Source organism: Salmo trutta, chromosome 12 (genome assembly GCF_901001165.1).
Source record: "Salmo trutta chromosome 12, fSalTru1.1, whole genome shotgun sequence".
NCBI classification, from domain to species: Eukaryota; Metazoa; Chordata; class Actinopteri; order Salmoniformes; family Salmonidae; genus Salmo; species Salmo trutta.
Genome location: NC_042968.1, coordinates 69,830,922 through 69,844,309, shown reverse-complemented (window position 1 = coordinate 69,844,309; position 13,388 = coordinate 69,830,922). Strand labels below are relative to the sequence as shown.

Below are 13,388 nucleotides of genomic sequence, written 5' to 3'. Positions count from 1 at the left end.
TCAAAGGCATCAACATTTGAATTGCATCCATTAAACATGTCAAATAAGGAAAAGACAAACAATCAAAGAAACCCATCGACAGTCAACCAGAGCCCTGCTGAAATGCTCCCAATCACTAAAAAGCTATTAAGACACATCCCATATTGTCCGATCAATAGAGAAACAAGCCTATACCCAGACCAGGCCTGATCTAAATGCTGTCCTATTGACAGCAATCCATATCCTATTGACCTGTGAAGTGTGTTACATGCCTAAGAAACTAATGGCTCAGTACAAACTATCAACAACGTCCTGGTAAAGGTGAAGCCAGTGATTCTGGGTGTATGTGGAGAATTGTTGACTTTAGGCAGGAAAGAGAAGCCACATGAAATGAAGAAAGACAACAAGAAGAAAGACACTCTGGAACACACTGTGATGGTAGGCTTCCCTTGCTGAGAGAGGGCCTCATTGTACAGTTCACTAGCTACAGACTGATGATGACGGGGGCTGCTATTTTTACAGTGAATTGCACTTTTATAAGAGACACAAACTTCTATAAGAGACACACTTCTATAAGAGATAGGGCGGCTTAGAGAAAACAGGACGGAGAACCGAGGACTTATTTTTTCTGGTGCATAATCTTTCACACTCTCCTCTCTCTCTCTCTCTCTCTCTCTCTCTCTCTTCCCTCCTCTGACCCAGAGGGGTGAGAGATAGAGAAAGACCAATAGACGGCAAGGAAAAGTGAGGGCATTATCAGATTGGATGTCAAGGGAAAATACAATCCACAATTCTTCTGATAGTAATCCCTGCTCTGACCCTGTCATGTTTTATTCGGTTGAAAAAGTAAAGCTGAGATTTTAAATAGATAGAATGATACAAGGTTTGATTATAAACTTCTGTAAGACCATGGTAAATGCGTAAACGCAGACGCATGTACAGACACACTTTCTCTTTTTATCAGTATCTCTCTCTGTCTCTCTTTTACACACACACTCTCTCCCTCCCTCTCCAGTGGAGATATGGCAGGAGACACAAAGGAGCCACCTGTCCTGTCAGACATACATGTTCCATTTCAGAGCCCAGTCTAACAGAGTCATCTACTACCGTACTGGGACACACACACACACACACACAATTCCCTTCAAGTGTCATTCACAAGAAAATCTCTACATATCCAGTGAAAAAAGAATGGTCGAAACACTCAATCACAAAAACACGACTCAACCTAATTCATTTCAGCTTTGTCCAGCACTGTCATGTGCTTCTGTGGCCGTTGTCTAAGAAGTCATTACTCTCTCTTTCTCTCCCGTGGCTGATCTGAAGGCAGAGGGGACAGAGGTTGAGAGTATTGAGAGAGGAGGATGAAAGAGACCCTTGACGGGCTAAAAGCTCTCCGTGTTTCTGAGGAGAGGACTGGGGAGGAGAGGAGAGGAGAAGAGCGGAGCACAGGTAGGTCATCAATGATTAACGTTACGCTATCAGACCACTAGCACCACCCTCATTACTCTCCCGGTGTAGCATCACATGAGCTAAATGGAAACATGAGATGGGATGGGTGGATGATGAGAGCCCAGTGGGTGAGAGGAGGAGTTGGGCAAGAAAGAGAGAAAAGAAAGTAGCAGAAGAAATAGGAGCGGAGAGGGAGAGCAGGAATATAAAGGACAGTCAAAATAATTGTGTTGAGAAACACTTAGCTGGGGCTGCTTCTTCCTTGTATCATAGAAGCCCAGGGCAGTTTGAGAGAACAAAACAGAACCATTAGACCATTCTTCAATTACAAATGATCCCTCGCTCTGTGTCTCTGTCTGTTGCTGTCACTCCCCCTCTATTTTTTTTCTCTCTCATCCTTATCCCTAGGAAGAAAGAAGAAGCACTGAACTGTCATGACGTGGTCCTTTCTGGGTGTAGATTGTGGCTTCCCCCTGTCTCACTCTCTCCTACACCCAGGTTCTGTTATCTCAGGTCGTAAATTCCTGGTAGAAACTCTCTCCCCCTTTTCATGCAGAGAGACCACAGAGTGAACCAAGGATTTCAGGTGGCGAACTCCTAAATCCCCAAAATGGGAAAATGAAACAATATGTCCACTTGTGAGAAGGTGGGAATGGTCCATGAACACTTAAGGGACGGGTATGACAAGTATGTTTCATTTGGTGACCTCAGAGAGGACAGGAAACACACATAACTATATCTCTGAATGTGTACATTTCTCAATTATGGGGTTTGCATCTAACTCTTGTATGAAATGAATGAGTAAAGATGAAACTATTTGTGAAATGATGTAATGTGATGTTAAACCTTTAATGTGAGAGAATTGCATTCCCTTTGAAGTTTAACTAAGTCATTGGCCCGTCTCCATGAGCACAGACATGATCAGGCGTCATGGAACACCCTCTTCTACTGTTACGGATATAAGCCCCTCCTAAGAAAATCCTCTCCAGACTAAGCAAACCCACAGTGTGAGCTGTGATTGCGAATAGTTAAGACCAAGCAAACCTCGGTGTAAGCTGAGGTGGCACAGGTTTGAGTACCAAGACTAGAAAACCACACCTCGTGGAGCATTGGCTACACGGCTGGAAATGGTTCAACTCTGAGACTATCAATCCCTACAGAATAAGAGCAAATCTTAGATGCTAGAAATTATGTAAACCTGGCATGCGAATACCGACAACCGCCGAAACATCTATGCTATGAGAACATTTCTGATTGGTACTCTGAAGTATCCATTCTAACCATGAAAGACGTTGATCTTCAGGGAAACAAAGAGAGAGAGAGACTCGGATTAACTCTCCAGCAGACGGACTGGATTCCAACAGAGAAGACAACAATGACATACATCGTAAATATGTACTTGCAATTATTCTCGAATGAGTTGCCGTTCATGTGCGAAGGATAAGCATTTCAATGTATATAATTATAGACTGTGTAATGAATCCATTTTGTCTTTCCAGCTCTTTCTCAGTCCACACCCCTTCCCTTTGTCCACCAAGCTGTCATATCGGCTTAGCCCACTAGGGAATCTTCCCTATCATTGTTAGTAACCAATATCTACTGTTTGTTTGTTTATGCATTTCTGTGATTATTTAGTTAGTTAGTAAATAAATGATTAAGCCAATTGGTGTATGGATGATCTGTAGTAAAGGCTGGGTTCGTGCAGATAACCAACAATTTACGACGTTCAGATGAGACTGACGTGAGGTAAAGAATAATTCATAAATAGAAGACTAATTGATCAGATATTCAAATATCTGAAGAGTTACAGTTGAAGTTGGAAGATTACATACAATTAGGTTGGAGTCATTAAAACTAATTTTTCAAACACTACACAAATTTCTTGTTAACAAACTATAGTTTTGGCAAGTCGGTTAGGACATCTACTTTGTGCATGACACAAGTCATTTTTCCAACAATTGTTTACAGACAGATTATTTAACTTATAATTCACTGTATCACAATTCCAGTGGGTCAGAAGTTTACATACACTAAGTTGACTATGCCTTTAAACAGCTTGGAAAATTTCAGAAAATGATGTCATGGCTTTAGAAGCTTCTGTTAGGCTAATTGTGTCACGTCCTGACCATAGAGAGCTCTTATTTTCGATGGTAGAGTTGGTCAGGGCGTGACTGGGGGGGGGGGTATCTAGTTTATTTAGTTCTATGTTGTTTGGTTCTAGTTTCTTTTTTCTATGTTGGGGTTTTTGTATGATCCCCAATTAGAGGCAGCTGGTCATCGTTGTCTCTAATTGGGAATCATATTTAAGTAGTTGTTTTTCCCACCTGTGTTTGTGGGAGATTATTTTGAGTTTGTGCATGTTGCACCTTTTTCATCACGGTTTGTGTTTTGTTTGTAGTTTATTGTTTGTTTTGCAAAGTTTCACATTAAAATAAAAGATGTGGAACAATACCCACGCTGCGCTTTGGTCTCCTTCCTACGACGAACATGACAAATTGACATCATTTGAGTCAATTGGAGGTGTACCTGTGGATGTATTTCAAGGCCTACCTTCAAACTCAGTGCCTCTTTGCTTGACATCATGGGAAAATCAAAATAAATCAGCCAAGACCTCAGAAAACAATTGTAGACCTCCACAATTCTGGTTCATCCTTGGGAGCAATTTCCAAATGCCTGAAGGTACCACGTTCATCTGTACAAACAATAGTACGTAAGTATAAACACCATGGGACCACGCAGCCGTCATACCGCTTAGGAAGGAGACGCGTTCTGTCTCCTAGAGATTAACGTAATTTGAAGCGAAAAGTGCAAATAAATTCCAGAACAACAGCAAAGGACCTTGTGAAGATGCTGGAGAAAACAGGTACAAAAGTATCTATATCCACAGTAAAACGAGTCCTATATCGAAATAACCTGGAAAGCCGCTCAGCAAGGAAGAAGCCACTGCTCCAAAACCGTCATAAAAAAGCCAGACTACGGATCGTGCATTTTGGAGAAATGTCCTCTGGTCTGATGAAACAAAAATAGAACTGTTTGGCGATATTGACCATCGTTATGTTTGGAGGAAAAAGGGGGAGGCTTGCAAGCCAAAGAACACTATCCCAACCGTGATGCACAGGGGTGGCAGCATCATGTTGTGGGGGTGCTTTGCTGCAGGAGGAACTGGTGCACTTCACAAAATAGATGGCATCATGAGGTAGGAAAATTGTGTGGATATATTGAAGCAACATCTCAAGACATCAGTCAGGAAGTTAAAGCTTGGTCGCAAATGGGTCTTCCAAATGGACAATAACAACAAGCATACTTCCAAAGTTGTGGGAAAATGGTTTAAGGACAACATTCCTGTTTTCTTACAGATGCACCATAGTGGCAACATCCCTCCTCAAGATACAGTCCACCTGTCCTTTTCTTTAGTGTCACTGATCTAAAAAAACAGAAAAAACAGGTTCCATTGATCAGCTTCCAACCAACCAGTCATGTTAGATTCAATGAGTGATTGCATTCAAGGAAAGGAGGATGCACTTTCAAAGTATTTGAACAAGACCTGGTCTTATGTTGGGCATAAACTTCAACTTACTTGAGTCTGTCACAGAGGAGCCTCACTTCTGTGATGGTCTAACTGTAACTGAGCCTCAAGGACCTCGCAAACCAGACATAGAGGGGGAGACTGATATGGAACAGTATGTCCTCTTATGTCAATACACCCATGTCCTCGTATGTCACATCTCACAGAATTGGGGTTGCTTTGTGTCAATAAACCCAATGTTCTCATAAGTCACCTTTCTCTGAGGGAGTTGTGTTTAGTTAATCCACTCATGTCCTCACGTCCCTCTGAATGGGCCTGGCAGGTGGTTAACACGCATGAATTAGAGAGCATATTAGTGGCCGTCTGAGAGATCACTAAGAGGGGATTCATCTCCATACCATACCACACATACACATACACATGCACACACACAGCTCTGCATCCGATTTGTAAGTTAAAAACCTCTAGAGTCGATGTCTGACCCCCCACAGAAATCTATTAAGTATAATTGTAAAAAATCCTATGAAACGCCGAAATGTAGAGATATCTGTTTTTTGTATGGGCTGCATCTCAATCCACCGGATCCACCGATGTCAGCCTTTCTCATCTATGGTGGAAGGTGACAGAGCTACAGCGGTGTTTGTCAGACCAGGAAACATCCAGAAAATCAGTCTTCTCAGGGAGAGAAGCGTGAAACAGAGGGGGGATGAGAGATAGGTCTGTCTGTGTGTGAGTCTCATCCTTTCATCTTTTTGACTGGAATGTATTGACAAAAGCATCAATTGGTTGAAATCTTTTCCCATTGACTGGAAATGTATTGGCATTCAACCCTGTGACAGCCATCTTTTCCCATTTAATGCAATGTATTGACATAAGCATCAACACTGTGACACTCATCTTTTCCCATTGAATGCAATGTATTGACATAAGCATCAACCCTGTGACACCCATCTTTTCCCATTGAATGCAATGTATTGACATAAGCATCAACACTGTGACACTCATCTTTTCCCATTGAATGCAATGTATTGACATAAGCATCAACCCTGTGACACTCATCTTTTCCCATTGAATGCAATGTATTGACATAAACATCAACCCTGTGACACTCATCTTTCCCATTGAATGCAATGTATTGACATAAGCATCAATTGGTTGACACTCATCTTTTCCCATTGAATGTGATGTATTCACATAAGCATCAAGAGGTTGACATATTTTCCCATTGGCACCTCAAAGCCCGCTGGGAGCATGGCCAATTGACATAATCTTCAATTGGTAGAACCATAAAGGATGACAGGATGACGTTTTCCTATGATATCATTTTAGGACACCACATTATGAGAATATATTTGTGGATGAGCATGATTGCTTACTATGCAACCAGGTGACTGGAGCGCTAAGGCATTCGTCCAGGTCCCTGTTCTCCCTCTTTTTCAAACGTTGAATACTCAAGTCAAACCGTGAGATCTTGTTGCACTTCAATATTAGTTGAGAAAGGGCAATAGATTGTCATTACTGACTGGCCACCTGAGCTGCATGGCCACCCTCCTCCGCCTATCCCTCCCTCCAAGGAGAGAGGGACGAGGCAGCAATGACGGTTTACCTGTCAAGGCCCTCCATTGTGACCAAACAAAAGATCAAAACAACGGAGAAGAGGAATGGTCAGAATGAAGGAGGGGACGAAAAAGAGCTGTAGCGCAAAGAACAACAGGATGAGAAAACGGGAAAGTGTTCCCATAAAACATCTCATATTCATTGAGCTATAAACAGAATGAAAGTTCTCTAGCATATAGAAGGAGATTCACAACTCTCCTTAATATATGTTTATTACTACTCCTATCTGTAAATGTGTGGACTCTGTCTTGTACCTCAGTTATTACTCAATAATACGTATTACTCCCGCGGTTATATTATTATTAAGTTCTAGGAGCAGAGTATACAGTTGATTAGATTTCCTGTTTCCTGGAGGTATCTTGCCATTTGCTAAGAGAAAGTGAAGGTATAGAACAGCATATACAACACCATTATGTGACATGGGGGGAAATATTACAGCAATATTACAGGAAAAAACACGGTCCATGGAGCGACACAATATTAGTCACTTTAGGGGACCTGGGGGCATCGGGAATAAGATTTATTAAAAGCAAGTCTATTTTCATTAATATTTCAGCACAACAAGAGGCCTATTTTTCCCACCAACCTCCGCCTCGTCTCCTTCCTGGATGAGGTCATAAAAAATTGAAGAGTAATGAAAAATATCACTTCAACGATCTGTGTCCCTAAACTATGATGCCTTACAGAGTCATCTTTTATAATGGCCACTTGACATGACAGCCCGTCTCTGGTGGTCAAGGGTCATGTTCAAAGACATTATCAATCCCAGCAGAAGGTCAGAGGGAAAATGTCAGTGACGTGATTACGGGGCTAGCTGGCTAGCTGTGTGACATCCCCTGCAAAGTCGGTGTGACCACCGCAGAAAATCAAATCATAGTTAATTTGTCACATGCGCTAAATACAACAGGTGTAGGTAGACCTTACAGTTAAATGCTTACTTATATGCCCTAACCAACAGTGTGATTTTTAAGTAAAAAATAGGTATTAGGTGAACAATAGTTAAGTAAAGAAATAAATAAATACAACAGTAAAAATACAGTGAAAAATAACAGCAGCGAGCCTATATACAGTAGCGAGGCTATATATAGTAGTGAGGCTATATACTGGCACCGGTTAGTCAAGCTAATTGAGGTAGTATGTACATGTAGGTATGGTTAAAGTGACTATGCATATATGATGAACAGAGAGTAGCAGTAGTGTAAAAGAGGGGTTGGCGGGGTGGCAGGACACAATGCAGATAGTCCAGGTAGTGTCACGTCCTGGCCAGTATAAGGGTTAATTAGTATTGTAGTTTGGTCAGGACGTGGCAGAGGGTATTTGTTTTATGTGGTTAGGGGTGGTGTGTTTTGTTGTAGGGCAGTTGATTTAGGTATTCCAGGGTTTTTGGGCACTGTTTGATTTTCATGTATTCTATGTTTAGTCTAGTGTGTCTGTTTCTATGTTTGGGTTCATTGGGGTTGGGACTCTCAATTGAAGGCAGGTGTTGTCTATTTGCCTTTGATTGAGAGTCCCATATATGAGGGTGTGTTTGTGTTTGTCTTTTGTGGGAGATTGTTTTTGCACTGCGTTTGTGAGCCTGCAAAACTGTTTCGTGTCGCGAGTATCATTTATTGTTTTGTTTGTCAAGTGGATGCTTTACTTTTGTTTTTTGTCAGTAATAAAACATGAGTGTCCACAATCCCGCTGCATTTTGGTCCTCCTTTCCTCAACACGACGAAGAACGTGACAGGTAGCCAATGTGCGGGGGCACTGGTTAGTCTGGCTAATTGAAGTAGTATGTACATGACTGTGTCCCTGTACTAAAACTGATATTTCTTATTCGTTTTGGAAGTTACACGCCTGAAACCTTGAACATAGACTGCTGACACCCTGTGGAAGCCATAGGAATTGCATCATGGGAGCTAGAATTTAGTATGCCCCTATACTTTCCATTGTAAGAGCATGGTCTCTCAAAAAAAAAACATTTGGTTGGTTTCTCTGTGGATTTCCCCCTACCATATATATTGTCTTATATTCTCCTACATTATTTTAACATTTCTACAAACTTCAAAGTGTTTTCTTTCCAATGGTACCAATTATATGCATATCCTGGCTTCAGGGCCTGAGCAACAGGCAGTTTACTTTGGGCACGTCATTCAGGCGGAAATTGAGAAAAAAGGGGCCTAGCCCTAGGAAGTTAAAGTGACTATGCATATATGATAAACAGAGAGTAGCAGCAGCGTAAAAGAGGGGTTCGGGGGGGGCGGGACAATGCATATAGTCTTGCTAGCCATCTTACGGCTTGGGGGTAAAAGCTGTTGAGAAGCATTTTGGTCCTAGACTTGATGCTCCAGTACCACTTGCCATGCGGTAGTAGAGAGAACAGTCGATGGGGGTGGGGTCAACTGGGGTGGCTGGGGTCTATGACCATTTTTAGGGCCTTCCTCTGACACCGCCTGGTGTAGAGGTTCTGGATGGCAGGCAGCTTAGCCTCAGTGATGTATTAGGCCATACGCACTACCCTCTGTAGTGCCTTGTGGTCGGAGGCCGAGCAGTTGCCGTACCAGGCAGTGATGCAACCAGTCAGGATGCTCTCGATGTTGCAGCTGTAGAACCTTTTGAGGATCTGAGGACCCATGCCAAATCTTTTTAGTTTCCTGAGGGGGAATAGGTTTTGTCGTGCCCTCTTCATGACTGTCTTGGTGTGTTTGGACCATTCTAGTTTGTTGGTGATGTGGACACCAAGGAACTTGAAGCTCTCAACCTGCTCCACAAACCTGCATTTGGCAGGTTTGTGTTTGTATGTGTGTGCATGCGTGGCTGCAACTGTAAGGGATACGCTGACAAATCACCTCCACCCAATAACGCTGCCTAGATAGCCTCCTTTAGCCGCAGTGTGTGTTCGTAAGTAAAGGCCAATGAAATTCCCCTCCACAGCCACATTACACAATGACACCAGCCAGAATGAAGAAGAGGGGGAGAGAGAGAGAAGGGGGGGTGCAGTGTTCACTGATATTGATCGAGAAGAACAGAGGACAGGGGGAGACAGAGGGAGATGAAGGGAGGAGATGAAGGGAGAGAGAGGGGGAGAGGTGGAGTTAAGGTTGATGGATAACGCTGCAGAGGTAATAATGCCCCACACGACAGACCCAATTTCATTAACACCCTATCTGGATGTGTGTTTCGTCTTTTTCTCTGCCCTCTCTCTCGCTTTGTGCTTCTTCCTCTCTTATTTTGTGTCCACATATTTGTTTCTATATCTACATCTATAGTTACATTTCTTACGAATGGATTGTGTGTGAAGTTACAATACTCGACTTTACAAGCGTACTGCATTTCTTCATCTCTATGGCCGTGTCCGATTACCCATACTTGCGTCCTACATAGTAAGCTTAAGGGGTATGAGAAAATAGAAAGTGTTACAGGATGTGAAAATTTGGAAAACGTAATATGCTTTAAATGCCACGATGTCATACTCGTTTCAGCTTTTCATCTAGTATGAATTTGCTGCACAACATTTAGGAAGTGAATAGTCTTTTCAGATCTAATTGTTTGACAACAGCTGATATCAGAGAAGGTGACAGATAATGCTGTGCCAAAATGAATGAATGGTGAGGAACAACCCAATTTGCAGTATGGATGAGCCTAGTATGTTTATGTGTTGCATACTGCATATGTTTTTACTAACCCGTGTTCTAAAGAGTATGTAGTATGGTTATTACACAGCGTATACTTTTACTAACCCGTGTTCTAAAGAGTATGTAGTGGTTATTACACAGCGTATACTTTTACTAACCCGTGTTCTAAAGAGTATGTAGTGGTTATTACACAGCGTATACTTTTACTAACCCGTGTTCTAAAGAGTATGTAGTGGTTATTACACAGCGTATACTTTTACTAACCCGTGTTCTAAAGAGTATGTAGTATGGTTATTACACAGCGTATACTTTTACTAACCCGTGTTCTAAAGAGTATGTAGTATGGTTATTACACAGCGTATACTTTTACTAACCCGTGTTCTAAAGAGTATGTAGTGGTTATTACACAGCGTATACTTTTACTAACCCGTGTTCTAAAGAGTATGTAGTGGTTATTACACAGCGTATACTTTACTAACCCGTGTTCTAAAGAGTATGTAGTATGGTTATTACACAGCGTATACTTTTACTAACCCGTGTTCTAAAGAGTATGTAGTGGTTATTACACAGCGTATACTTTTACTAACCCGTGTTCTAAAGAGTATGTAGTGGTTATTACACAGCGTATACTTTTACTAACCCGTGTTCTAAAGAGTATGTAGTGGTTATTACACAGCGTATACTTTTACTAACCCGTGTTCTAAAGAGTATGTAGTGGTTATTACACAGCGTATACTTTTACTAACCCGTGTTCTAAAGAGTATGTAGTATGGTTATTACACAGCGTATACTTTTACTAACCCGTGTTCTAAAGAGTATGTAGTGGTTATTACACAGCGTATACTTTTACTAACCCGTGTTCTAAAGAGTATGTAGTATGGTTATTACACAGCGTATACTTTTACTAACCCGTGTTCTAAAGAGTATGTAGTATGGTTATTACACAGCGTATACTTTTACTAACCCGTGTTCTAAAGAGTATGTAGTGGTTATTACACAGCGTATACTTTTACTAACCCGTGTTCTAAAGAGTATGTAGTGGTTATTACACAGCGTATACTTTTACTAACCCGTGTTCTAAAGAGTATGTAGTGGTTATTACACAGCGTATACTTTTACTAACCCGTGTTCTAAAGAGTATGTAGTGGTTATTACACAGCGTATACTTTTACTAACCCGTGTTCTAAAGAGTATGTAGTATGGTTATTACACAGCGTATACTTTTACTAACCCGTGTTCTAAAGAGTATGTAGTGGTTATTACACAGCGTATACTTTTACTAACCCGTGTTCTAAAGAGTATGTAGTATGGTTATTACACAGCGTATACTTTTACTAACCCGTGTTCTAAAGAGTATGTAGTGGTTATTACACAGCGTATACTTTTACTAACCCGTGTTCTAAAGAGTATGTAGTGGTTATTACACAGCGTATACTTTTACTAACCCGTGTTCTAAAGAGTATGTAGTATGGTTATTACACAGCGTATACTTTTACTAACCCGTGTTCTAAAGAGTATGTAGTGGTTATTACACAGCGTATACTTTTACTAACCCGTGTTCTAAAGAGTATGTAGTGGTTATTACACAGCGTATACTTTTTGAAAATAGAAGGCAACAAGAATGTTGGGCACAGCCTCTATCAACCCCAACCCTCCTTCCATCTCTCTCAATAGATCAACTTGTAAACTAGCCCTCACCCTCTCCTCATCAAAACACACAACAAACATGTTGACAGACGTTCCTCGTGACTGACATACGTACCACTTGCTATTCATGTCCTCTATAGATCGATACACTGCTAAACTGTTGACAGAGGGTGTGTGGTCATTGGTTGCTCATGTACACGGTGTGCACACACTCACACTAGCCAGTGAGATCTTAAAGAGCAGCTGAACGCACCGATTCTGCAAGTGTTTTTTTGTTGCTCATTAAGGAAAACAAGATTTCATTCTTGGGGTTCGATGTGGCAGTTACTGATATTTGTCCTGCATGAGGCACCAAAGGACTTCCTCAAAATAGTCAGAATGAATCTAAGATCAAGACATCTGTAATTCATTTCTACATTTTTGCAGAGGAGGTTTTAGTCTATCAATTTTACATCTACCTAAGGTGCAGTTTTTCTAAAGTAAAATAAATGGTGTTGTCTTACATAAACAAAGTCCGATCCGCTAAACAGCTGGGCAGGTCTGTCTCACTGTCTGTGTGTTCTGCACTACGATTGGATAGACCTCAATCACCACAGCTGTTCATCCCATGTTAGTGGGTAAGTGGGTATTGTCGAAATCATAACCCAACCATCAGATTTATTTCTTTAACCTTTATTTTAACTAGGCAACAAATTCTTATTTACAATGACGGCCTAATCCAGCCAAACCCGGACGACGCTGGGCCAATTGTGCGTCGCCCTATGGGACACCCAATCACGGCCGGTTGTGATACAGCCTGGATTGGACCAGGGTGTCTGTAGTGACTCTTCTAGCACTGAGATTTAGTGCCTTAGACCGTTGCGCCATTCGGGAGCCCTTGGGAGATAAGTCATGATGAACTCTTGTACAGAAATTTCACCAACCTCTGTTTGACAACAGCCGGTAATCAGATAAATGAAAAAATTAACTTACTTGCATTTTTTGGTCAATTTTGGTACTGGAATAAATGTTTCTGGCTAATACCGATGTTACATATGTTGTTTTCAATGACAGAAGTTGGTTTTTGAGTTCAGGTCTGCTTTAAAAAGGCAAAAATATAATTTCTCCCTAATGTGTTCCTTGTTTTTCCCTCTCCCATCTCTCTGTTCTCTCTCTTTCTCTATGATCTTCCTGTCAAGAAGAACTGTGGCTGGATTTGCACAGTCAGAGCGGTAAGCTCATGTGAGCTCATGACGATCCTCTTGCAGCGATGAGATGATGCAGATGACGTAATGACTCCTAAGTTTTACGGACTCCGATGACAGTACAGAGAAGGCCAAACCAAGTTAAAACCTGATTTATCTATCGGCATATGAGCTGATTTGAAATGTCTGTATTTTAGCAACTTATTCTGACATAAAAAAAGAAACAAAAGAAAAGAGAGAAAGAACACAGACAAAATCAAACGTCCTAAAAGTAAATAATAAAATGCAGGTTTTCCGAACCTGAAGTGACAGACCAAGAGCCTGTGTTTATTTCCTTTTCTCTGCTCACCTCTCTTTCTTGCATTA

The 13,388-nt window shown here is 41.4% G+C and overlaps 1 protein-coding gene across 3 annotated transcripts in view; it reads right to left on the bottom strand.

Moving 5' to 3' along the window:
• LOC115204086 (regulator of G-protein signaling 3) overlaps positions 1–13,388 on the bottom strand; it is a 163,971-nt gene that overhangs the window by 62,383 nt on the left and 88,200 nt on the right. The gene's annotated exons all lie outside the window — the stretch shown is intronic.